General features: G+C 39.7%; 1 protein-coding gene across 6 annotated transcripts in view; it reads left to right on the top strand.

Annotated features, from left to right (window-relative positions):
* Shld2 (shieldin complex subunit 2) overlaps positions 1 to 26,035 on the top strand; it is an 88,174-nt gene that overhangs the window by 14,227 nt on the left and 47,912 nt on the right. For 4 of the 6 annotated variants that reach the window (XM_057770764.1, XM_057770758.1, XM_057770763.1 and 1 more), the window contains exon 3: positions 5,359 to 5,454. The exons of 1 other annotated variant lie outside the window; for it this stretch is intronic. The gene's annotated coding sequence lies outside the window, so the exon portion shown is untranslated. Of the gene's footprint in view, positions 1 to 5,354; positions 5,455 to 26,035 lie in introns of all 6 variants that reach the window. One more of the 6 variants, XM_057770759.1, reaches the window with a different exon arrangement.

Genomic DNA, 26,035 nt, shown 5'->3' with positions numbered 1-26,035 from the left:
ATGCTGACAGACAGAGACACTGGAATATATGAAAACTATATAATGTCACTGTTTCCAGTTCTGCTTTCTAATGTTCAGCATCCTTTGCTTTTGCTTAGTGTACCATAAAGCATCCTACTGTGAAGCTGTTTTATTCTTGGCAAAGCTCAGCTGTGAGTGCTTTATTTGATTTTTTGGTTTCAGCAATCTTGTGTCTGTGAGATATGTGGGTAGACATAACCAACCCTCAGTCCTAGCTAGAGTGAGAAAACAGTGAGAAAGGGAGAAGCGGGGGAGAAGAGAGAGAGGCAGAAGCTGCCTCTCCAGAAGAAGGGCAGAGAGAGTGGGTAGGGTGGGTGGGAGGGAGGACTTGAGAGGAGGTAGGAGATCCCCTAGCCTCAGTGGAAGGGAGGGAGAGGTTGGGAGTAGGTAGAGCTTGTCTCTTAAAGGGACAGGGTACCCAAGTGACAGACCAGGCCAGACGATTACATCAGCTATGACATTGAAGGACATGTTTTTCCCCCTCTAGCAATCATAACTCCTATAACTCCTCAGGAAGAAATGAAGCCTTATGAGCACATCTTCACTCCATGATGGGTTGCTGATTTAACCATAACCGCTTTGAATTTAAAAGCATGTCATGTTCAAAAGATAGACTTCCACAACACCTTATCCTCTGTCTTTGAAAAAGTTTTTATTTTAAAACCTTATTTTTTATTTTATGTGTATTGGTGTTTTGTGTGCATGTATGTCTGTGTACGATGAGCATGCAGTACCTGGTGAAAGCCAGAAAAATGTGCAGATTCCTCAGACTGGACTAATACATGGTGGCAAGCTGCCATGTGGATGCTGAGAACTGAACTTGGGTCTTTTGGATAAGCAGTTGGTATGTTTCACTGTGAACCATCTCTCCAGCTGCTCTGTGTCTTATACTTTTTTTATTTGCTCTTTCATGATGTTCCTAAGCTCTGGAGTGGCTGATATAGATGTCCCATTTAGGGCAGAGCATCCAGCAGTCACTTTTTCTGATCAGTTTGATCAGTTAGGAGCTTTTGCAGTAACTGTTCCCACTGTGAAAAGAAACTTATGTGACCAGAGCAGATGGCAGCACTAGTCTATGGCCATAAACAGTTGTTTAGAAGATGATGTGGCATACACATCGTGTCCATTTGGCAATGCAACAGAAGTACTTAAGAGTTTGCTTTCAAAACTAGAAAATGTATCAGTTCATAAAGTCACTAAATCAATCTCAAAGTGTATGTCTTCTGAAATCCTTTATTAATTTTGGCATGTATAAAATATGCTTCAGATTCAGTCAGGTCATGAACTACTTAAAACAAAAAGCATGGTGTCTTTTTGTTTGTTTATTTTTATTTCTTAGAGACATGGTTTCTCTGTAGCTTTGGAGCCTGTCCTGGAATTAGCTCTTGTAGACCAGACTGGTCTTGAACTCACAGAGATTTACTCGCCTCTGTCTGCGGAGTGCTGGGATTAAAGGTGTGCTGGGATTAAAGGTGTGCATCACCACTGCCTGGCGCACATCTTTTTTAGGGTACTAGGAGGTACTAACATGTATGACTCTGCTCTAGAAACCAGGAATAATTGTGCTAGCAGGAAATATGACTTACAGTGTGTTTAACCATCTCTGCCTTTTCCAAAAAAAAAAAAAAATTGATGATATTGGAAAGAATTCTAGTCTAGTTTGCCTCCTATTCCTTTTGTCTTCTGTTAAACCTTTAGACCAAAGACAGTAGCAGATGAAGAAAATTTGAGGGAATAAAATTTTATTCTTTTATAGAGAGTCATAAAATAAAGTTAATGCTTTAAAAAAAGAGTAAAGTCTTTAAAGAGACAGAGTAAAGTAATAGAGTAAAAATCAGCCACGAAAAATGAAAAATTCACAGAGTCTGGATTCTGTATATTATTGTATTTTCTTTAAATATTTTGACTGTAAAGGAGCTAAGTACAGAGAGACTTTTCATTGTATGTGCTGCTAAGCAAATCTACCATGTATATTATAAAGGTATCTTGACTTCAAAAGTTGGGTCTAAGGATATGGTACTTTGAAAAAGAGGTTCTTCTTTTGTTTTCACAAAAGATGAGACTCTGGATTGCTTCTAGACCAATATGGTATGATAAACTACACCCTCCTGAAAGGTCACCTAAACCCCCTCAAAAAAATTACTTCACCCGACTTCTGACTGAGATAAACCTAGCACACAGAATACACCACAAAAGACTGATTAACAGCGCCCCCATACAGTACGAGGCAGTTTGGAGACAAAAAACTATGCTTCGCTCATATTCCCAAGTATTGTTTATAAATGTTATTTAATATTTAAAGGGGGATATGATATAGATATGAATAATTTGCATTGTTATGGATCTTGCTTTATTGATATAAATTTAAGGTCAATCTTGTTATATTTCTGCTCTTGATTAAGGTATTATAATTGTGCAGTTCATTAAAAAATGTAATGTATAATTAGGAAACATAGGTTGTTAATGGATAATCATAGATAATAGTAAAGCTTGTAGTCATGTTAGTTATATTTTCTAGATATATAGAGATATATTTCAGTTAGATAGGCATTCTTTGTATCTTTCAAAGACTACAAAATACAGAATTTAAAATGCTTTAATAACTTAGGGCTTTTCATGACAATGAGACACGTCTGCTCCTGGCAGCACCAAGCTACTTCCTGAGGAAGATGGGCATCGAAGAGGCTCCTTATGGAGTTGGTTAGCCATTTGGGCAAGAAACTGCTATTGCCTGGACTGTTGCATAAACTGAACATAAGAAACCCGCAGAGAGAGGACTGCTGGATACTATGGGCCTGTAGGCTAAAGATGGATGCCCCAATGGTACAGAAAACCTTTGGGTGACTGTCCAGGCAGTGAGATGTCTCTGTCATTTCTAGAGTTTTGGAAGTTGCTTACAATGCACTTCCTGTTTACTTAGGTAATATTATATCCTTCTGGAGTCTTTGATGGAGTTAAAGAATAGATAAATAGTTATAGTTGTCCTTAGTTATGATAAAAGATAAAATAGATATAAACATTGTAACTGTAATTCTTGCTTGATACCCGTTTTGTTATATGTAATTTTACTATGTTAAAGTTAAAGCCTTCCTTTCCTTTTTAAACAGAAAAGGGGAAATGGTGTAGGGGGTCCTTCTGTTTATGTGTTGCTTTCATTGATTAATCAATAAAGAAACTGCTTGGGCTGATAGGGCAGAACTTAGGTAGGCAGAGAAGACAGAACTGAATTCTGGGAGGAAGGAAGCAGAGTCAGAGAGCCATCATGGAGCCGCCAGGTCAGACATGCTGAATTTTTCCCAATAAGCCACGACCTCGTGATATACAGATTATTAGAAATGGGTTAAATCAAGATGTGAGAGTTAGCCAATAAGAGGCTAGAGATAATGGGGCAGGCAGTGATTTAAATAATATGATTTCTGTGTGGTTATTTTGGGTGTAAGGAAGCTGGGCGGCCAGGACAAACAAAGGACCCACTCCCTGAGCAGTTTTTGACTAGAGCATGCTGATTATTTACAGTGTATAGTTTTAGCATATCAGAATCCACCCATGTCATTTCAGCATTTTATTCCTTCAATATTTTTCTACATTTATATTATATTAGGACCTTTTTCTTTAAGATAGTTGTTTTAAATATATTTTTGATCACATTCTTCCCCATCCCACACATTCTTTTTTCTTTTTAGATATCTTAGTGATTACATTTCATATTTCTTTTCAGAGTTCTTTTTTGCGACTAGGGTTTTTTTTTTTTTTTTTTTTTTTTGAGAGAGAGTCTTACTTTGTAGCTGTTATATAACTTTTCCTGGGGTGAACTGAATAATGGGGTACCAACAACAACATACCAGAGAAATAATACCACCAAAATGTAGCATGGTGAAGAGTTTACAGGACTGATTCAAAGGCAGCTGCATCACAAAATGTCCCCGCCCTAGCATGAGTCCTGACTCATGAAAGCTGCATCCTGGGGCTCTCTGTGCACCGTGGACTCGGCTTGACAACTCATCTTCTCTTCTCCCCAGCAATTGCTGTTGCTTGTATAACCTCGAGGAGGTGTCTTATGAATCTTTTAAGTTTTAGCTATTTCCCGAGAGTTTGAATTGTCTAATTCCTGATCCTGAATCTTATACCTTCTTCCTTTTTTTTTTCTTCTTGAGACAGAGTCTCACCACATTGGGCTGACTACCCAGGAACTCACTACATAGACCAAACTGGCCTCGTACTCAGCAGAGTTTGAGTTTGCTGGCTTCTATTTCCTAAGTGCTGGGATTAAAGGCATGTACCACTAGTTCTTGATTATTAAGAGCTCCTTCCATGATGCAGTGTTTCAGTTTAAATGAAATTGCTGCATAGGGGTGGCCCATAGTTCCCTAGCTCAAATTGACCTGGAACTTGGGACCATTCTCTGTTATCAGCCTTTTAAGTGCTTTTTTATTTTCAAAGGCATTAACTAGTCTTCTTGAGGGTCGTCCTATGAAAAAGTATTATCCCCCCTTCTATCAGCAATTCACCAGGAACATCAATTTTTTTTTTTTTTTTTGGTTTTTTCGAGACAGGGTTTCTCTGTGGCTTTGGAGCCTGTCCTGGAACTAGCTCTTGTAGACCAGGCTGGCCTCGAACTCACAGAGATCCGCCTGCCTCTGCCTCCCGAGTGCTGGGATTAAAGGCGTGCGCCACCACCGCCTGGCGAACATCAATTTTTTTCTAGGTTGATAAAGGAGCTGGAAAATGGTATTAGCAATAATTTTCACAAATCCTTTTTAAGAGTTTCTCTTTAGGCATACAAGTGTGCTCTTTCTAATCTTACAGCAAGCCTGTTTCTTACACTCACATGGCTAAGCTGAAATGGAATTGAAACTGAGGATAACTGGATGATCAGTTCCACAGGCTTCTCAAGCCCAGTTTACTGCTCACAGACATGGAATGAACATTTTTAATATTGTTATAATATTATAAGAGAAATCCTATATTTCTCAAGTTAGTTTGGTTGTAGACATCATTATTTTTCAAAACTTATTCAGAGATCAATCATCTCTGAGTGGATCCCAGGAATGCTGCCTGAGTCAATCTGCACTAGCGATTGCAGTCTTCTAAATAACAGTATTTGGGAGGGAGAACTTGTTTTTTTTTTAGTTAGCATTCAAAGTAATGAGTTTCACCATGGCATCTTCATGCATTTGTGTCAGTCTTTCGAACTAGCTTTCCTAACAGCTTTTCCGTTGGTAGTGTTTTTAAAGGCTATAGTTACTTGTTAGCTTTTCTAGTTGAACCCATCTTCTATTCTTGTTCATAAGGAACTTCCTAGTAAGTTGTTTTTGCTTCTTTGTTTTTTTGAGACAGGACGTATTCCAGGCAGGCCTGGAACTTCCTATGTTTTCGTGGATGACCTTGAACTGCTGATCCTCCTGCACCGCCACAGCATAGCTGAAGTTGTAGGTAAGTGCTACCACGCCCACTTTATGTGGTCTTGGAGGCTGAACTCAGAGATCTGTGCATGCTATGCAAGCATTCTGAAGTCCTTGCTTTTTTTTTTTTTTTTTTTGAGACAAGGTTTTGCTATTTAGTCCAGACTAACCTCAAATTCCCATTTTGCCATAATATTTCAAATGCTTAGATTACAGGTATGTACTACATCTAGTACTTCCCAGATTTTTTTTTAATTTTATTTATTTATTATGTACATAGTGTTCCACCTGCATGTATGTCTATGTTTCAGAAGAGGGCACCAGGTCTCATTACAGGAACTGAACTCAGGACCTCTGGAAGAGCAACCAGTGCTCTTAACCTCTGAACCATCTCTCCAACCCCAGAATTTTTAATACTAAAACAAAAAGGATTTATTTATTTTTATTTTATGCGCATGAGTATTTGCCTGTCTGCATGTGTGTGCATGTATTATGTGTGTAGTATCTGCAGAGGATAGAAGATGGCATTGACTCCTGTGGAACTGGAGTTGCACCATGTGGGTGCAGGGAAGGTGCTGGAAGGGTTTGGGAACCAGACCTGGGTTCTGTACAAGATTACTAAGTGCTTTTAACTGCTGATCCATCTCTCCTAAAACAATTTTTAATCCAAATTGGTGTTTTACTCTGCCCTCTCTGTTCTAAGATTATGTCAATCATAAACTCTTAGTGTTTAGAGATCCTTGAGGAGATCTAGTTTATCATTTTTCTTTAAATTTTTTGTAGGTTAATAAAATGACAGCTGGGCTGGAAAGAGATGTCTCAGCCATTAAAGACTAGGCTCACAATCAAAAATATAAGAAAGTGACAGCCATTTAGTAATTTGTATTTGAGTTTGAACCTTGGTTGTACCTTTTTATTAGCTCTGTAATTTTAGAAGAGTTATGTCTGTCTATCTGTCTGTCTGTCTTTCCTCTCTCTCTCTCTCTCTCTCTCCCTCCCTCCCTCCCTCCCTCCCTCCCTCCCTCCCTCCCTCCCTTCCTTTCTTTCTTTCTTTCTTTCTTTCTTTCTTTTTTCCCCCTGAGACAGGGTTTTTCTGTGTACCTCTTGGCTGTCCTGGATCTCGCTTTGTAGACCAGACTGACCTCGAACTCACAGAGATCTGGTTGCCTCTACCTCCCAAGTGCTGGGACGTTATTTTATTCTTTAAACATTACTTTGTCTAAAATAGTATCTTGAAGAGTAGCTATATGAATCAAATAAGAGAGTCAGCAGGATGGCTTAGCAGGGAAACTCTTACCACTAAGCTTGGAACCTGATTCGCTTCCAAAGGTTGTGCCCTCTCCTCCACATGGGTACTGTAGCGCATATGTACACAGCAGATTCACAGAATGTAATACAATTGTTGTCAGCAGGCCAGAAAGATGGATCAGTGGGCAAAGGTGACTACCACCAAGCCTAACAGCCTGAATGTGACCCCTGGGGCGGCAGCCTGGAAGAGACCTGGCTCCTGCATCCTGTCCTCTGGCTGTCGTCTGTGTGCTTGCGCCTGTCCCATCACCCAGAGCAGTAAGGACATACATGTAGTTTAGAGAAAGTTGAACAAGAAGCAGCAGAGAAGATGTTGGAATTTGGGGGTTCGTTTAAAAAACTTTTAAGCCAGTTATGTTAGCATAAGCCTTTAATCCCAGTATTTAGGAGAAAGGTCTCCCTGCATTCAAGGCTAACTTAGTTTCACATGCTGAGTTTTAGGCTAGTCAAGATTACATGGAAAGACCCTATCTCAAAAAGAAAAAAAAAAAATTTTTATTAGATTTTTTTTTAAAAAAATAACAATTCAAATTCCCACACCCTCCCCTCCTCCCATTCCCTCCACACACCCTCCCACCCCACCCCCTCTAATCCTAAGAGAGGGTAAGGCACTTTGCTTTGTGGAAGGTCCAAGGCCCTGCCTACTACATTTAGGCTGAGCAAGGTATACAAAGAAAAGTGTTTTTAATGGAAAAAAAAAAAAAGACTTAACTAAGAAAATTCATGTTTTGTCAAGCATGTTGAAGGTTCTCAATCTTAATTATCCTCCCCCTTTTCCCTAATGAGATGCTCTCGATTTTATAATGTGAATGAATTATAAAATAGATGGAAAGGAGGGGCTGTCCTAAGTAGTTTTAGGTGTGAACTTTCTTAGTTTTATGCTGGCATCAGCTACACTTTCATAAAGTGATGTCATGACAACTGCAGGTTGTATGGGAGTTAAAACCACTTTCCTTCCAGCTTTCCAGCTGACGTAAGAAGCACAACCTAGACCTGACTGGGTAAACACCGTCCTGTTTATTAGCTCACCTATTATTAATGCTGAACGAGCTCTGATGCTGACTTCTGTCCTTTCTGAAACTCTACTGCTACTGTTTAAATCGCTCTACAGAACATGGGAAGCATCTTTCCTAACGTGGTCTTAGCCATTAGTATGTTCAAAATCATGCATATAAGGTAATACTTGTTTGGTGTTCGTGTGCTTATGGGTAGTACTTTTCAATGTAACCTGAGCATGGACAGTCATTTACAATGAAGTGATTATGGTAAAAATCTATAGGAAAGCTTAAGTTTCACAACATATTACACCCTTAGCTGAAAAAGTATGGTTACTGGACATTGTGGTGTACACCTGCCACCCCTGCGTCTGAGAGACTGAGACAGGAGGATCTTGAGGTTGAAGCCAGCCTGGGCTACATGTGGAGTTGGAGTCAGAAGTCTAGGCCACGAAGAGAAACCTTGTCTCCCTATAAATATATATAATATATATAGTGTATATTATGTGTGTATGTGTATATATTGTACATGTATGTACATATGTATATTATATATAATTTCCCAGCTAGCAAAGAGGCCCAGGCAAGAGGATTGCTAAGTTTGTAGCCCTGGCTGTCCTGGAACTCACTCTGTGGACCAGGTTTGCCTCAATTTTACAGAGATCCACTGCCTCTGCCTCTGTAGTTGTTGTGGCCATAGACAAATTATTTAAACTATCTGTAAAGTGTTGTGAGACTGTGGGTTGGAGAAATGGCCCGATGGCAAGAACACTTGTAGTTGGTTCCCCAGTACCCGTGTACAAAGTTAGGCATGACTGTGTTGTGTATGTCTGTAACCCCAGCATGGGGGTTTTGTTTTATAGCCAAGGCTGGCCTTGAACTCATAGTGAGCCTCCTGGGATTTTGATGGGGAGTACGTGTATCAATTTTAGTCATATAATCATATCTTCATTTTAACAAATACTTATATAGTTTATGAATTTACATAAAACAAAATCATAGAGAAATAAATAGGTCTTAATGAAAGTATAAGTTTTAGAGCAGAAAGGGTAATTAGCAAATAATACGTAATGGGAGTGAGTGTGGCGGCACGTGTGTGTAATTTGAGCGTTTGGAGGCTGGGATAGGAGTATTACCAGCCTCCATGACATGATGGGCACTAGGTCAGCTAGCAAGGACTGCACAGGAAGAACTTATCTCAAACAAAACAACCCTACCTCTGCAAACAAAACAAAACAAAAACAAAAGAAGGAGGTTCTTAGGGTTGACCCAGGCCAACTTGGGCTTCATAAGACCCAGTTTCAAAACAAAAAGACTCTATTATAGAGATTCAGTTGGTTTCTTAGAGCAGCGATTCTCACCTCTGGGTTGTGACCCCTTTGTGTGGGGGTCAAGGCAGCCCTTTCACGGGGGTCACATAGCGGATATCCTGCATAGCAGATATTTACAATAAGATTCATTACAGTTCTGAATCAGCAACAAAAATAATTTTATAATTGGGGGTCACCACAGCATGAGGAACTGTATTAAAGGATTGCAGCATTAGGAAGGTTGAGAATCACTGCCTCAGAGTAATATAAATTAAAAAAATTTAAAGGTCTCAGTATTTAGTCCAGGCTAACCCCAAATTTATGATCCTTTTGCTTCAGCCTCTGCGTTGCTGGGATTATAGGTGTGTGCTACCACACCTACCTAAGAAATTCCTTTTTAGTTGAGCTTTTCTAAGATTTTCTTTTCTTTCTCTCTCGTATTTAAACTGGGGTTGAATGTGGTGCACATGTTGGGCAGGCTTTCCACCTTTTTCTTAAAAATTTTTAAATATGAAGGTCTGTATCATTGTGAATGATGATAGGTTATTTACTAAATTATGCAATTTTAAATTGTAATCGTTATCCCCCCCCCGCCCCCCAGGATTTCTCTGTACAGCTCTTGACTATCTTGGAACTTGTTCTGTCAACCAGATTAGCCTCAAAGTCAGAGATCCTTCTGCCTCTGCCTCCTGAGGGCTGGGATTAAAGGTGTGCACCACTACTGCCCCACAAGTTTTGCAGTTACTTTGCAAAATAATTTGTGTTGTCATTGAATGACTTTGTCACTTAGCTTTGTCTACTTAGATAAAGTCAAAATATGGATTGTTGGCTTTGAGTAAGAGAAATACAGGATTTTACTCTGGATTTTTGTGTAAGTATTGAGTTGTAATAGTTCAGGAGGAGTTTTTTTTTAATGTTTAAAAAACATTTTATTGTGTGTGTCTGTGCATGTGTCAGAGGGCAGCTTTCAGAACCCCGTTCTCTCTGCTGTGTGAGTTCTAGGGATTACATGCAGATCGTTTTAGCAACCCTTTACATGCTGTTGTGGGGCAGGAGGCGTCTGTTTCGGCTGTGGTTGAGTTTGAAATTGGTAATCTTCTGTATTAATTGGAATTGTGCATAAATGCAGATGAAGAACTGATTCAGATAAAATATAGACCATTGCTGTTTTTATTTGACACACTGATAAAGGAAAGGAACTCAGGGAAATGTTGAAGTTAGGTTTTAATTATAAAATCTGAACAGAGTGATTTATGCATACTTAGAAATAGCAAGCGATGCGACTAAAATATGATTTCTACAGGGATTGCCTGCATACACTCGCAGTTCTTGGTGTTCCAGTTCTGTTCTTGCTGCTGAGATTAAGGAAGATGTTCTTTCATGTGGAAATGGTCATGCATTTTTCTAAGAAATAGCTTTGTTCTAATAGAACTCTGAATTCTCATTCATTATTCATTAAACAATCACTTTAAGCTCTTCATAGAAGGCAAGTACTGTACTGCTTACTGTGTTTAAAACAATACAAAGATATATGCACCATATATTTATGATGCAATTTGTAATCTTTTTTGTTTGTTTATTTTTTGAGACAGGGTTTTTTTTGTGTAGCCTTGGCTGGCTGGAACTCTCTCTGTGGAGCAGGCTGACCTGGAACTCACAGAGATCTACTTGCCTTTGCTTCCTGAGTGCTAGGATTAAAGGTGTGGGCCCCCACCGCCCGGCTACAATTGTAATCTTAAATTTGTGCACTTTTTTTTCCTTCTGTGAGGAGCACAAAATATGTAACTGAAAGTCACCTAAATGATTATGTTTATGTTTGTTCCTTTAGTTTCCAGAAGTTTTAGAGGGTTCTTTATAGGCTAAATTGGTCTTTGTTTATTACCATGGCCTTATCTTTATCCCATCATTTCAAAAAATATTTTTCAGATTTTGTAGTGAACTGTAAATCTCCTTGGTGAACACAATCTATGTATAAATTGGAGACTTTACCTAGCCTGGAATGGTACAGTGCTTGCTTCAGCATTACTGAGTTAATGTATAGTTGGTACAAAGTTTCCCTTTTTAATTATTAACTTGTTTAGTGAGAGTGAATGATTGTGATAATTGAAAAGTATTAGATAAAATGTGAGGTCTATAGACACACCATACTTCAGTGTGATATATAACTTTCATTAATTGTTTTTAATCTTAGATCTGGAACATAAGACTTCCACTCTCCTCGTGTGTGTATGATTTATTTGTTTTTTTTTTTTTTTCTAGACAGGGTTTCTCTGTGTAGCTCTGACTGTCCTGGAACTCACCCTGTAGACCACACTGGCCTCGAACTTATGAGATCTGCCTGCTTCTGCCTCCCGAGTGCTGGCATTAACGATATGCATCACCACTCCCCGGCAATATTTTTTTCTTTGCTTTTTAGAGACAGGGTCTCATGTCGCCAGCCTGTCCTCAAACTTGGCATATAGTCAAGAATGACCTTGTCTTTCTATTCCTCCTGCTTCCCAAGAGCTGGTGTTACAGATATGTGCCACCATGCCTTAGATACTTTTTCCCCCAACAGGATTTCTCTGTGTAACAGCCCTGTAATTCACTATGTAAACCAGGCTGGCCCTGAACTCACAAAGATCCACCTGCCTCTGCCTCTCAAGTGCTGGGATTAAAGGTGTGTGCCACCATGCCTTGTTCAAGTTCTGTTTTTTAAAGGAGGCACACATGAAAAGAGTAGAGGCTTTAGGTTTTGAATCTTTGAGTATACTAGATAAGTGTTACTGTGATAAATGAATATTTTAATATTCACTTTAAATATTTTAAAACTATTGTAATTATTTAAAATACAATGTTATTAACTATTAATATTTATATTCAACATTGTAGTAAGTACTTTATGTATATTAACTTATAAAAGTGATTCTTAGATTTTAATTAATCTATTTTTATTTTTTGTACATAAGTGTTTTGCCTGCAGTATGTATGTGTACCATGTGTGTTCAGTGCCCATAAGGGCCAGAAGAGAGTGGTAGATCCCCTGGAATTGGAGTTTACTCTCTGTTGTGAGCCACCATATGGGTGCTGGAAGCTGGGCCCAGGTCCTCTTCAAGATCAACAAGTGCTTTTACTTGCCAAGCCATCTCTTTGGCCCCACTGTCTTGTTCAGGCTTGGTAAAAGTTGCACAAAAGGAGGGCTATTATTATACCAACTTTACAGAATAGCAGGGTCAGAGGACTGAAACTCAAGGTTTCTGCTGTTGGCATCATTTACTTGACAAATTTTGACTTCATGAAAATAGAGTCATGTCTTTCTCTCCTTTCCTCTTCAAACTTTCTATCTTGCAGGGCAGTTTTGTTAGGTATGGTTTCCAGAGTTCAGGTTTATTTCTCAAGTTGTGTTTTATGGCTTTATGACTTTGGGAAAGCCTTAGGTACTATATTCCACCCTTTTTATCATTATATTTTTGCATAGCTGTGTGGTTTACTGAGTCAAGTTGCTTGCCAGGAATTGTTAAAAAGTAATTCTCAATCTCTTATCAGTTAGTTCACTGAACCCAAGAAACTTTGTATCAATTGTCTATATTATCTATTTTTTTTGTTTTTTTTTGTTTTTTGATTTTTTTTTTGAAAAAAAAATTTTCTGCCTCCTCCCCGCCTCCCATTTCCCTCCCCCTCCTCCTGCCCCTCTCCCCCTCCCCTCACTCCTTTTCTCCTCCCTCTCCAGTCCCAGGAGCAGTCAGGGTTCCCTGCTCTGTGGAAAGTCCAAGGTCCTCCCCCCTCCATCCAGGTCTAGGAAGGTGAACATCCAAACTGTCTAGGCTCCCACAAAGCCAGAACATGAAGTAGGATCAAAACCCCGTGCCATTGTCCTTGGCTTCTCGTCAGCTCTCATTGTCCGCCATGTTCAGAGAGTCCGGTTTTATCCCATGCTTTTTCAGTCACAGTCCAGCTGGCCTTGCATGGTCTGTCTATGTATAACTCAGGCTAGCCTTGAACTCACTAGGTAGCCAGTACAGATTTCAAACTGGCTTTGAATGTCCTTCTGAAAGAGGGAGAGGGGCCCACTTGTTTGTCCCGGCCGCCTGGCTAGCTTAGCCCGAAATAACTACACAGAAACTATATTAATTAAAACACTGCTTGGCCATTAGCTCTAACTTCTTATTGGCTAACTCTTACATATTAGTTTAACTCATCTCCATTAATCTGTGTATCACCACGTGTCAGTGGCTTACTGGAGATTCTAAATGGCATCCATCTTAGGCGGAGGATCCATGGCTTCTCCCTGACTCTGCTTCCTTCCTCCCCGCATTCAGTTCTGTTTTCCACACCTACCTAAGTTCTGCCCAATAGGCCTTTTGATAAAAAGGCCAAGGCAGTTTCTTCATTAACCAGTGAAAGCAACACATAAACAAAAGGACCTCTTACACCAGCCTTCTGTTTGCTGGAATTACAGGTGTAAGTCTCCATGCCTAGTTTGTTATGTTTCTCTTAAAAGTCTAATTAACTTTTGTTTTAGTGTCTTACTTAATTAGAGGGAAATATTTTAAGATTATATTTTTGAAATCCTGAGGTATTATTGTATCTTTTTCTTAACATTAGAATCATTCCTTTTTACTTAGTTCCGTTGTCCTCCTTCAGCCATCTATTACCAAATATCACCAAATATTAAAAATATCAATTTTTGCCACCTAATTGTTTATAGTGTTTTGTTTTGTTTCCAGAAACCACTAGGATCATTTAAAAAAAATGATAAGTGATAATTGTAGGGAGAGTTTCTGTGGGTCTCAGCAGCCACAATCATTCAGAGACTTCTTATTAATTATAAATGCTTGGCTGATAGCTCAGGCTGGTTACTAGCTAACTCTTACATTTAAATTAACCCATAGTTCTTATCTTCCCTCTGCCATGTGGAGGTACCTTCTTTCAACACAGCATGCTCACCTTGCTTCTCTGCGCCTGCTCGCATACTCCTAAGAATCCACTTCCTTCTTCTCAGCATCCTCTATGTCTTGCTGTCCTGCCTATACCTCTTGTCTAGCTACTGGCCAGTCAGCTCTTTTATTAAACCAATCAGAAGGCACCTTGGCAAAGATACATCTTCACAGTGTACAGAAAGATTATTCTATAACATAATTGGCAATCAATGAGTGATATCCTCCTCCATTTTCACTGAGAGCCATTACTAGTCCTGTCATCTTGAAGAGTATTCAGTTTCTGCTCAGAATGGGTGTTGATAAGAAGAGATGAGGAAGTAGTAAATGCCTTGGCTGGAGAAGCAGATGTGATGAAATGTGTCCTTGCTGGAGAAGGAAAGTGACAAGTGTCACACAGGCTCTGGTCTCCCAGAAAATATTTTCTTCTTTTATTTAATTGCCTCCAAAACAATCTAAAATAATCTGTAATCTGTAAGTAATCATATTATCTCAAAACTAGTTTTCTGGATCTTAGGTTGTAGTGGCTGGTGAGAAAAATAAAATTCTTCTCTCATGGACCCTAGCCTTTAGTGGAGGACACAGGAAAGCAGCAGAGTCTCCCATGAAAATCGAGGGCTGGAGAAAGAGTTCAGAAGTGTGGGAGAATTGTCTGTATTCTGTCAATCATGTTATAAATAAACGCTGATTGGCCAGGCAGGAAATATAGGCGGGAAAACCAGACAGGAAGTAGAAATGATATAATGAGAACAGGAGAATTCTGGGAAGGAGGAAGTTGATTTCTCCCACTCCTGCCCAGACCACCGAAGCAGCAGGATGTGATCTGCCCCACTGAAAAACAGTACTGAGCCACGTGGCTGACATCGATCAGAAAAATGGGTTGATCAAGATGTGAGAGTTAGCCAGTGAGAGGCTAGAGCTAATGGGCCAATCAGCTTGTAATTTATGGAGACCTATGTGTGATTTTCCTTGGGGTTAAACAGTTGTGGGGTACTGGGTGGGACAAAAACCCCAAGAAGCAGGCCTGGCCAGCCCTGTTTGTGTTACACAGAAGTAAATAGGTGTGGGAGTGAAGGGTCCCTGGATGTTGGTTAGACCTTTTAGATGGAGTTAGACCATCATGTGCTGTGGCAGTGAGCCATATACACTCCGAGGAAGCATTCTGTTGCCTTCTCAGATGGACAAAATTCTATTGTCCACTCTGGCTCAGGCTGGCCTGCAGCTCTGGAGTTTACTCTGAGTATAGGGTGGCACTTCTGCTTCAGCCACCTGAGATGAATGTCATTTTCCCATGAAAATTACTAGAAGCCAGATAAGAGTAAAAACCCATTGCAGAGCTGGGGCTGTAGGTGAGTAGGTAGAGAGCCTGGCACTCTCGCTAACACCTCGTAACCAAATATGGTGTTAAAAGCCTACAGTCGCCAGACCCAACCTCTTGAATGAAGGCAGGAGGATCAGAAGTTCATCGTCCTCAGTTATATAAGGAGATGGAGGTAAGCTTGGGTTAGACTCTGTCTCAAATAAGAATAAGTAAGCAAACAAATTCCCATAAGAGAACTGAGGACAGTGAACCACGTGTGCGCCAGGCCTCTCTATCTTTGCACCGCAGTCTTCACTGAACATTTAGGCATAGTAAGCCAGCACCTGCGTCGGGAGAGTTTTTTTTTTTTTGGCTTTTCTTATTTATTTATTTATTTATTTATTTATTTATTTATTTATTTATTTATAATTCTGCCTCCTCCCCACCACCACCTCCCATTTCCCTCCCTCAGTCAAGTCCCCCTCCCTCATCAGCCCTAAGAGCAATCAGGGTTCCCTGCCCTGTGGGAAGTCCAAAGACCATCCACCTCCATCCCGGTCTAGTAAGAGGAGTATCCAAACTGCCTAGGCTCCCACAAAGCCAGTACGTGCAGTAGATCAAAAACCCATTGCCATTGTTCTTGAGTTCTCAGTAGTCCTCATTGTCCGCTATGTTCAGCGAGTCCGGTTTTATCCCATGCTTTTTCTGATCCAGGCCAGCTGCCTTTTTTTTTTTTTGGTTTTTCGAGACAGGGTTTCTCTGTAGCTTTGGTGCCCGCCCCGGAACTGGTCGGATCCGCCTGCGACCAAACACCATAACCAAAAAGCAAATTGTGGAGGACAGGGTTTATTTGGCTTACTCTTTCATATTATTTCATCATCGAAGGAAATCAGGCAGGAAACAAACAGGGCAGGAACCCGGAGGCAGGAGCTAATGAGGTGCAATTTACTGGCTTGCTTCCCCTGCCTTGTTCAGTTTTCTTTCTTATGGAATCCAGGACCACCAGTCCAAAGATGGAACCACACACAATGGACTGGACCCTCCCCATCAATCACTAATTAAGAAAGTGCCCTATAGCTGGATCTTATCAAGTCATTTTCTTAATTGAGGCTCCGTCCTTTCACGTAACTCTATTAGTGTGTCAACTTGACATATGACTAGCCAGAACACATCCTATTAGAGGCAGCCGGACCTTTCCTGAGGGTAGGACAGCCACCCTCAAAAGGCGGGCACCCTGAGGAGGAACAGTGGAGAATGGAGACAGTCTAGTCTTGAGTTCTGGAAGGTTGAAGCCCCCCTCTCTGTAATCTGGCACTCCCCGTACTTCCCGAGAAGGACTGAGGACAGGCAGAATAAGAGAAAGTCCTCTCATTCACTTCAGCCCTCACCTGCTGTTAGATGTCTCATTCCTAAAGGAGGATCGGTGAGGATGAGCGGGGCAGAGAGAGAGCACCTTGGCTGTAGAGAAGAATGCTTGGTGCTGGAGAACAAAGAACTTTCCTGCAAATTGAAAGCCTGGTACCTGTGCTTAAAACAGAACGCTGCCATAACATTTGCTTTGGGTTTTGTTTCTGTCTTCAGTAAGCTTTAGTTTTGTAATAGTTTGGAGTTTATTGAAAAATTACAAAGATGGTATGAGGAGTCAGTGGTGCAATCTCTTCAAAATACTGAAAGAAAATTAAAAATCATCATCCTATAATCAGTAAAAACGTCTTAATTTTCTTTGAAACTAACAATGATGAAGAAATTGCCAGCAGATCTGATCTATTATAAAAACATTATCTGTTTTGTATGGTTGTGAGTTCTAGGACAGCGAGAGCTACATAGTAAGACCCTGTCTTAAAAAACAAAGCAAAATAAAAACAAAATAGTTGGGGCAAAATCATCCTATTAGAGGAAGAGAACAACGGTCCGTTCAATCCTTAGCAGGCTTCCTCATAGCCGTTAGCAAGTCTGACGAGTTCTTTTACCCCTGTCTGCTGTAAGATGTCCACAGTAGGGAGTCCATTAGTTTGACTTAAGAGCTCCAGAAACTTTTCACTGGCCAGAGTAAGTTCAGAAGTTAAGTCTCTATTACAGCCTCCTGAGAAACATTAAGAGCACAGTTAATGAGGAAAATTATCTGACGTCATGATTAATATAAATCTTGTTTGTAAGGTAAAATGTAATTGGACAGTTGGCTGGTTGTAGAAGAATAAAGTCAGAAAAATGGTATTCTGTATATCTAGAGATATTGACATATTGTTTGGTTTTTAAGCCAAAACAAAATATACTGAATAGACTGAAAAATGGGAGCTATATAGCCAGTGGTTGTGGTGCATGCCTTTAGTTCCAGCACTTGGGAGGCAGGCAGATCTCTTGAGTTTAAAGCCAGCCTGGTCTACAGAGCGAGTTCCAGGACAGCCAGGACTACACAGAGAAAACTGTCTCAAAAATCAAACCCCCAAAAGGAAAAAAAATTGAAAGCTGGTGGATTGCTTATTTTTTATTATTAAGAGTAGTTGACTATATAAAGCAGAAGTAGATATACATATTTTAAGTTTGAATGTGTCACATGCCAGTGATCTCAACCTAGTGGTTTTTGCCTTTATGATGGCGTAAAGATGATAAGCATTCAATAGAAATTGCACTTGAATTTGATCTTTCCCTGAGCTAACAGTATGCGCATTCAACCTTGTGATTATGAATGTAAACAGCTGTCCCAACAGTATATGGTTTTGCTAAGCTAGGTTGTTTAGTAAGCTTAGTATGCTGAATACATTTTTATGTGTAATGGTTAGTTATCTCTCATCTGAGGCCATGTGGTTTTCCCTGATTCTAAAAACTGCTTTTTTTCGCTGATTCTGTTATAATCCAAACATGACATTTGGTTCAGCTCTTAGATATCTTTTATTTAAAACAATCTTTTCATATTTTTTATTACATGCTAACCTAAAAAATTATTTACTTATATTTTTATTCGTGTGTGTGTGTAAGTCAGAAGATAACATGTAGGAGTCTGTTCTGTGGTCTTAGCATGTGGGTCCCAAGGATCAAACTCAGGTTGTCGGGTTCATGGCAAGCACTTATACCTCGTGGTTCTTAACCTTCCTAATGCTGCAACCCTTTAATACAATTCCTCATCTTGTGGTGATCCCTAAACTATAAAACTATTCTTTTTGTTAATTCATAACTGTAATTTTGCTACTGTTATGAATCATAATATAAATATTTTTGGATACAGAGTTTGCCAAAGAGGTCACAACCCACAGGTTGAGAAGTGCTGCTCTCAGTCGTCTTTCTGGCCCTTGCCTCTTTTTTATTAAAGGAACTAGGCCAGTTGCTTGTAGAACAGTCTCTGTGTGCTGGTAACATGTCCTTTTATTCCTTATATTTCCAATAAAGTGAACTGATGAAGTTAGCTTTTATTTTTATTCTGGGAACCTTTATTACTTTGAGAAGGGTCTCACTATGTTACTCAGGTTAGCTGTGGATTCTTGGGATCCTGCATCAGGCTCTCAAGCAGCTATGGCTATTGGTATGTGTGCTATCCTGCTCAGCTCTTTTATCTATCTGTCTACCTGTCTGTCTGAGACAGAGTCTCTCTGTGTAGCTCTAGCTGTACTCCACCTCAACATACAGATCAGGCTGGCTTTGAACTTAATAGAGCTCTCCCTACTAGGATTAAATGCGATGCCATCATCCTAGCTTTGTTTTTATTTTATTTTTGGTTTTTTCGAGACAGGGTTTCTCTGTGTAGCCCTGGCTGTCCTGGAACTTGCTCTGTAGACCAGGCTAGCCTCGACTCACAGAGATCCACCTGCCTCTGCTTCCTGAGTGCTGGAATTAAAGGCATGCACTGCCACTGTCGGCTTTTGTTTTTATTTTAAGTAAGCCCACAAACTCAAGTCGGTTTTAGGTTTTGTATAAACATTTAAGTAAGTTTATGGGTTAAGTTGCATCTTCCCTATTAGACAGTTGGTAGGCAACGTTTCAACTGATTGTTAACTGTTTTATAGGTATTAAAGAACCGGAAGTTTACTTTCTAAGCATATAATAATTCTTCTGTCTAGGAAATTTTCTTTTTTTATTATTTTTCCTTTCTTATTAGCAATTGAGCTTGAATGTCAAGAAGTCTGTGGTCCTCTATCTTCCAAAGACCTAACCTAAATGCCTGCAGAAATAATATTTGTGTGAGGTTGCCTCAACTGAAGTGACAAAGTACTATGAACTGGGGTGACTTAAACAAGAGATAAAATATTTTACAGCTCTGGGAACCAGGAGTCTAAAATAGGTGTTGATACATCGGTGATGAGACAAGATTTGTTCCAGTATTAGGTGGTTTATTGTTTTCCTTATTTATATATGAGGTCAGAGGACAGCTTTTAGGTATCAGTTCTCCCCTTTCACCATGTGTGTTCCTTGGGTCAAACTCGAGTCATTAACTTGGTGACAAATGCCTTTACTTGCTGAACCGTCTTACTGACCCAAGTTTTTATTTATTTTGAAACAGGGTCTCCTAGGTGGCCTAGAACTTATCATGGCACATGAACTGCTTTATAACTTGTGGATGTCCTCTTGCCCAGGTTTTTAAGTCCTGAGATTATAGATGTAAGCCATCATGCCTGTATTTTCAATGTATTTTTGACTTACTTTATCTTCAGTTTAGACAATTCATCAAGACACAGCCCCATTGTAAATCAAGAAGCATTTCCATCATTGTATGGCATTTCATTTGTATTTTAATAAGTAAAGCTTGCCTGAACGTCAGAGAGTAAAATAGCCATCCTGTTCAGTCTTACAGACCAGGCAGTTGTGACACACACCTTTAATCCCAGTAGCCACACTAGTTTGCTATAGAAACAGGGTGGTAGTGGTGCACACCTTTAATCCCAACACTAGGGAGGAATATAAGACAGAAGAAGACAGCTCTCAGGCTCAGTCTCATTCTGAAATTCCTGGAGGCAAGATTGCCATTTCAGACTGAGGTAGAGGTAAGTGCCAGTGGCTGGCTGTTTTGCTTTTCTGACCTTCAGGTTGAACCCCAATATCTGTCTCTAGGTTTTTTATTATTTGTGCTACACATCATTTTAGACCATATAAGAGTTAAGGAGAATCCAGGTGCAGTGGTACATGCCTTTAATCTCAGCTCTTGGGAGGCAGACACATGTAAATTTCTGTGAGTTTAAGGCCAGCCTGTCTACATGTCAAGGTGTAGGTCATCCAGGGTTGTGTAAAACAAAACAAAACAAAAACCAAGCAAGCTAAGCATAAAGGAGAATTCAAGAGAGAAAGAAAGAAACAAAAAAAAAAAATGAAGCATTAATAACTATTATAATTTGACCAAACAGTGGTAGTACAAACCTTTAAGCCCAGCACTCAGGACACAGAGGCAGGAGGATCTCTGTGAGTTTGAGGCCAGCCTGGTCTACAGAGCAAGTTCCAGGACAAACTCCACAGCTACATAGAGAAACCCTGTCTCAAAAAACCAAAAACCAGCCAAACAAACAAACAAAAAACAAAAAAATGCTAAAAAAACCAAACCCACAAAACAAACAAAAACCTACTATAATTCTTTACTTTGTAAATGACATGATTATACCATTAAAAATCTCATAGGACCTATGTAAATCAAATTTGTATGTTAATTTAGCAGTTTGTATACAAACACATAATATAGTTCTCTATAGCAGTGATGAACACTTTGTAAATTAATTCAGTTTACACTGTCATTGAAATACCAAATGCTAGGGCTGGAGAGATGGCTCAGTGGTCAAGAGTACTGGCTGTTCTTCTAGAGGACGTGAGTCCAATTCCCAGCACCCACATGAAAGCTCACAGCGGTCTGTAACTCCAGTTCCAGGGAATCTGATATCTTCACACCAGCACATAAACTAAAGTTAAATTATTAAAAAATACCAAATGCCTATAAATAAATCTAAAATATGCTTTCAACACTGAACCGTATAAAGCATTGCAGGTAAATCTCAAAAATAATCTATAAAAGGTAACCTAGTTAGTGATGGATTAGAAAAGTCAGTATTGTTAAAATAGTTCTCTTTAGTGTTCTGTAGAAGCAGTGAGATTTTATTAACATCTCAGTAGAATTTGCTTGGAGAAATAGACAAGCTACTTCTGTAAATTTTTGAAATGTAAAGGACTAGCAAGAACTCAAACCACTTAAAAGGACAGTGTTTGGAGACCTTTTTTTGAAGCTAGTATTTTCTTTATGCCATTGTAAATAGGACTGTGTGCTCTTGGCCAAAGAATAGACATAGATCACAAACATTGCTCAGTCCTGATGTAGGTGGGTCTTCTATCTATCTGTTGCTTTCATTGGTTAATTAATAAAGAAAACTGCTTGGCCTGATAGGTCTGAACATAGGTAGGCGGGAAAGACAGAACAGAATGCTGGGAGGAAGAAGGAAGTGAGGCAGACGCCATGATTTTCCAACCCGAGACAGACGCAAGTTAGGATCTTTCCTGGTAAGCCACCACCTCATGATGCTACACACATTAATAGAAATGGGTTAATCAAGATGTAAGAGTTAGCCAGTAAGAGACTAGAGCTAATGGGCCAGGCAGTGTTTAAATGAATACAGTTTGTGTGTTGTTATTTCGGGTGTAAAGCTAGCCTTGCGGGAGCCGGGCGGGACGAAAAGCAGGCCTGCTCGCCTCATCACTACACAGTCCAGTCCAATGGGAGAAATATAATGTCACATGGGTTTGGCTGTGGGAAGCAGTGAGCTTGCACTTCCACCTACTCCACAGACAGAAAGTTCAGCAATAAAATGTAAACACCAAAGCTATCAAATCTTTATAATTTTATCTTGCTGTATATCACAAGTTCCTCAAGACTTAGTGGTTAAAGACTTATTTGTTTATTACTTGATAGGTGTTATGTGAAGAATTCAGGAGTTGTTTTGCTAGCTAAGGGTCTCCTTCAGGGTGCAGTCAAGTTCTCTGAAGGCAGGACAGTGTTGGAGAATTTCTCTAAGGTGACTCGTGTCCCATAGCTGTTGGCAAGCTGCCTTGGCACATATAAGCTCTTAGCAGAACGCAGTTCTTTACCTCTTGAATCTGTTGGTAGGCCTGCCTGAAGACAGCTTTGGATCCAAGAATGAGAACTAGGAGGAAGACAGAATGTTCTTTACACATTCTGTTGCCTAGGCTAGGCTTAATCTCCGAGGGACGATGGAGGCTAGTTATCACAGTAGTCTAGCATGTGTGTGGGACCAAGGACCTCAACTCCAGTTCTCATGCTTGCATGGTAAGCACTTCACCTACTAAGAGTCTCCTACCCCCGCTCTGATTTTTTAAAAGTGATTACTTTTATTTTTCACGCCCAAGGTTTTTGTTTATTTGTTCTCTCAGAAATCCCCATGTCACAGCAGATCAAGTCACTCGATCTCCACTCACTGGTGACCTTTGCAGTCCCCCCGATCTTCATTGCGCTCTTTTGTTCCTTCTGCTGTTTTCTGGAGGTTTTGCATCTGTGTTTAGTCTCCTTCTTTGCATAGTATAAAGAATCATGGGTCATGCTGGAGCCTGTCGTCTTGCCACCACTACGTGGTTGAATCTGAATACAAAGATGACATCTGGAATGGTTTTGTCTATTTTGGCTAACTTTTTCCAAATTTTTGGTTCTGATACTGTTGCCTACCTAGGGTGAAGGACAGAACATCAGTGTTCAGTTATTTCCCCTGTAGTAGGAGGTGAGTCAGGAACTTGCTGTTTCATTACTGCTCATGATGGTGGCAGTCCCTGAACTGCCAAGGAGGAGAAACAAAATGGGTGATTACTTCTAGCTATAAAGTTTCCTTGTTTGTATCCCAGAGGTTCTGGTAGGTTGTCTTATCTTCAGGTGATTCTAGGAATTTAAAATTTTCTTATCTGATTTCCTTAATAATCTACTATTTTATTTATTTATTGGTTTGGTTCTACTTTGTAGCCTTGATCTATTTGGAAGTCACAAAGATCTACTTGCTTTTGCCTCCTGAATGCTGGCACTAAAGGCATGTGCCACCACAACTCGCCTCCACTGATCTTTGAAAAGGGTTATTTTGCTGTTGATTTCTAGTTTTATTTTACCATGATCTGAAAAGATGCAGGGTATTATATCAATTGTTTTATATTTATAAGAGGTTTCTTCATAGCTCATTGTGTGGTCAGTTCTTGAGATGGTTCCATGCCCACTGAGAAGAATATGTATTCCCTGTCTGCTGAGTGTAACGTTCTATAGATATCTGTTAAATCTAGTTGATCCATGTGTAATTTAGCTTTAGTATTGCTTTGCGATTTTGTGTTGGAAGATGGCTCTAGATGTGACTGGAGTGCTGAGTCCCCAGTCTTTCTTGTAAGGACCTGTGTGGTCTTTTACACCATTCAGTGTTTATGAAATTTGGGCACTCAAGATTCAATGTATAAGTTTTATAATACGTATACCCTCCTAGTGAATTTTTCCATTTATTAATATGTAGAGGCACTCTTTATCTCTACTGACTAGTTACGGATTGAAGTCTGTTTGATCAGATACAGGAATTGCTGTCTCAGCTTGTTTATGGCTTCCATTTCTTGGCACTGTGATTTCTAACCATTGACTCAGTTTCAATGCTTCTCTTAGTTAAGTGAGTTTCTTTGAGACACCAAATCTCTGGATCTTATTTAATAATCCAGTTAGTTTAGCCTGCCTTTTCATTGGTGCCTTTAAGGTTCTTTATAGTGGAGGTTATAAGTGGGAAGGATTTGTTGGTGAGAAGGGTTCTGTTGTTTGTTGTTCTTGTTGGCTAGTTTATCAGTAGTTTTTCCTCTCCTGGTAGGTAGATGTTTGCTATGTTGGTCACGAGTGATTCATTCCCAGTTCTCCCATGACAGGTCTTCCGTTGTTTTCATGAAGTACATTCTTTCTGTGTTCTTGTGTATGAAACTTTATTCCTCTGTTTATGGTACTCCCTTAAGTTTCTAGAACCGGGTGTGGTGGCACACACCTTTAATCCCAGAACTGGGGAGGCAGAGGCAGGCAGATCTCTGAGAGCTCAAAACCAGTCTAGCCTACATAGTGAATTCCGGGCCAGCTAAGGCGAGATAGTTGAAATTTTTTTGCAGTTCTGGGATTGTCATTAATTGACTTAACTTGTGCTCGTATTAGAATGACTTTTTGTTTTGTTTTGTTTTTGGTTTTTCGAGTCAGGGTTTCTCCGTAGCTTTAGAGGCTGTGCTGGAACTAGCTTTTGTAGACCAGGCTGGCTTATAACTCTCAGAGATCTGCCTGCCTCTGCCTCCCGAGTGCTCGGATTAAATGTGTGAGCCACCGCCACCCAGTTTAGAATGACTTTGCTTGTCCATTAATTTTAAAAGATTTTTTTTTCTGGTTATAGCAATCTTGATTGACAATTATTTTCTTTTAGGGTTTGGAATATATTATTCCACACTTCTCTGGTCTTTAGAGTTGCTGATGACAGAGCTAAGTCTTTTGATAGTCTGTCTCTATGATAGTCTGGTAGATTTGTCCTTTACTACTGTCTTTCTCTATGTTAGTAGGTATTGTCTTTTTCTATTGTTGGCATTGTTTCTTTGTTTTGTATTTTTGATATCTAAGCTGTGCTGTATCATAGAGAATCTCTTCTAGTCAGGTCTGTTTGGTGTTATAATTGCTTCCTATATATGACTGTCTTTTTCTTTCTCTAGGTTTGGAAAATTCGCTGCTATAATTATATTGGATAGACTATGTGCCCAGCTCCTTCTAGCCCATGAATTCTTAGGTTCAGTCTTCTGAATATATAGATTTCTTGGAAGCTTTGGTCTTGTTTATTCCTTTTTTTCTTTTTATATGTCTCTGTGTCTTGACCTTGTCTACCATTTCTGAGATCTGTTTTTCTGCTGGTCTTATCTGTTGGTGATACTTTCTGCTGTGCTTTTTATCTGATTAGTTGATTCTTTCATTACTATAATTCTGTTAAGATATTTAAATAATAATGGAATACTAATTGAACTAATGTTGACTTATGCCTAAAAATTGGAAAATCTTAAGACATACATAAGAATTAATAGAATAGGAAAGAGAATTTGACTGTTTGGCAATTAAAATTTAGAAAGGTCTGCAAAGAAGCAGTGTATGGTGGAGTAAGCTGAAAAAGAATAAATACAAATTGCCACTGGTACTTTAGAAAGTGTTTAGTATCCTTAACCATCAGGCAAATATAAAACCATTTGAGGATTCCGTTTCACCCCAGCCAGTGGCTCTCATCAAGAAAACAAATGCTGGTGAGGATATGATAAGGAAGAAGCCTTATGCATTGTTAGTGGGTGTGTAAACCCATGTGGACACTATGGAAATAAGTGTGACAGTGTCTCAGAAAGATAAAATTACAACTTCCATAACACACACACACACACACACACACACACACAATTCCTGGACATCCACCACAAAGACTCTATGTCCTGGGGCTGGAGTTGCAGCTCAGCTAATAGAGTGCCTAGCATGCATAAAACCCTGGGATCAATATCTAGTACTACATAAACCAGGCATTTGCCTGTAATCCTACACTCTGTGGGTGGAGGAGGAAGGGCTAGAAGCTCAATCATCCTTGGCTGCATAGCCAAGTTCAGGGCCAGGCTGAGTTGCATGAGTCACAGTTTTATCAACAGACTTTCCTATCCCACCATAGAGATGCTTGCACATCCATGTTTATTGGTGCTCTTTTTACAACAGCAAAGAAATGGAATCAGCCTTAGTGTTCCAAGATTCTTTTGTATAGCTGGGAGTTGAACCAAAGGCTTTAGCATCCTAAGCAATTTATCC

The sequence above is a fragment of the Chionomys nivalis genome, chromosome 5, assembly GCF_950005125.1.
Source record: "Chionomys nivalis chromosome 5, mChiNiv1.1, whole genome shotgun sequence".
Taxonomy (NCBI): domain Eukaryota; kingdom Metazoa; phylum Chordata; class Mammalia; order Rodentia; family Cricetidae; genus Chionomys; species Chionomys nivalis.
The sequence above is the reverse complement of the archived record's forward strand: the minus strand, read 5'-3'. Positions and strand labels throughout refer to the sequence as shown.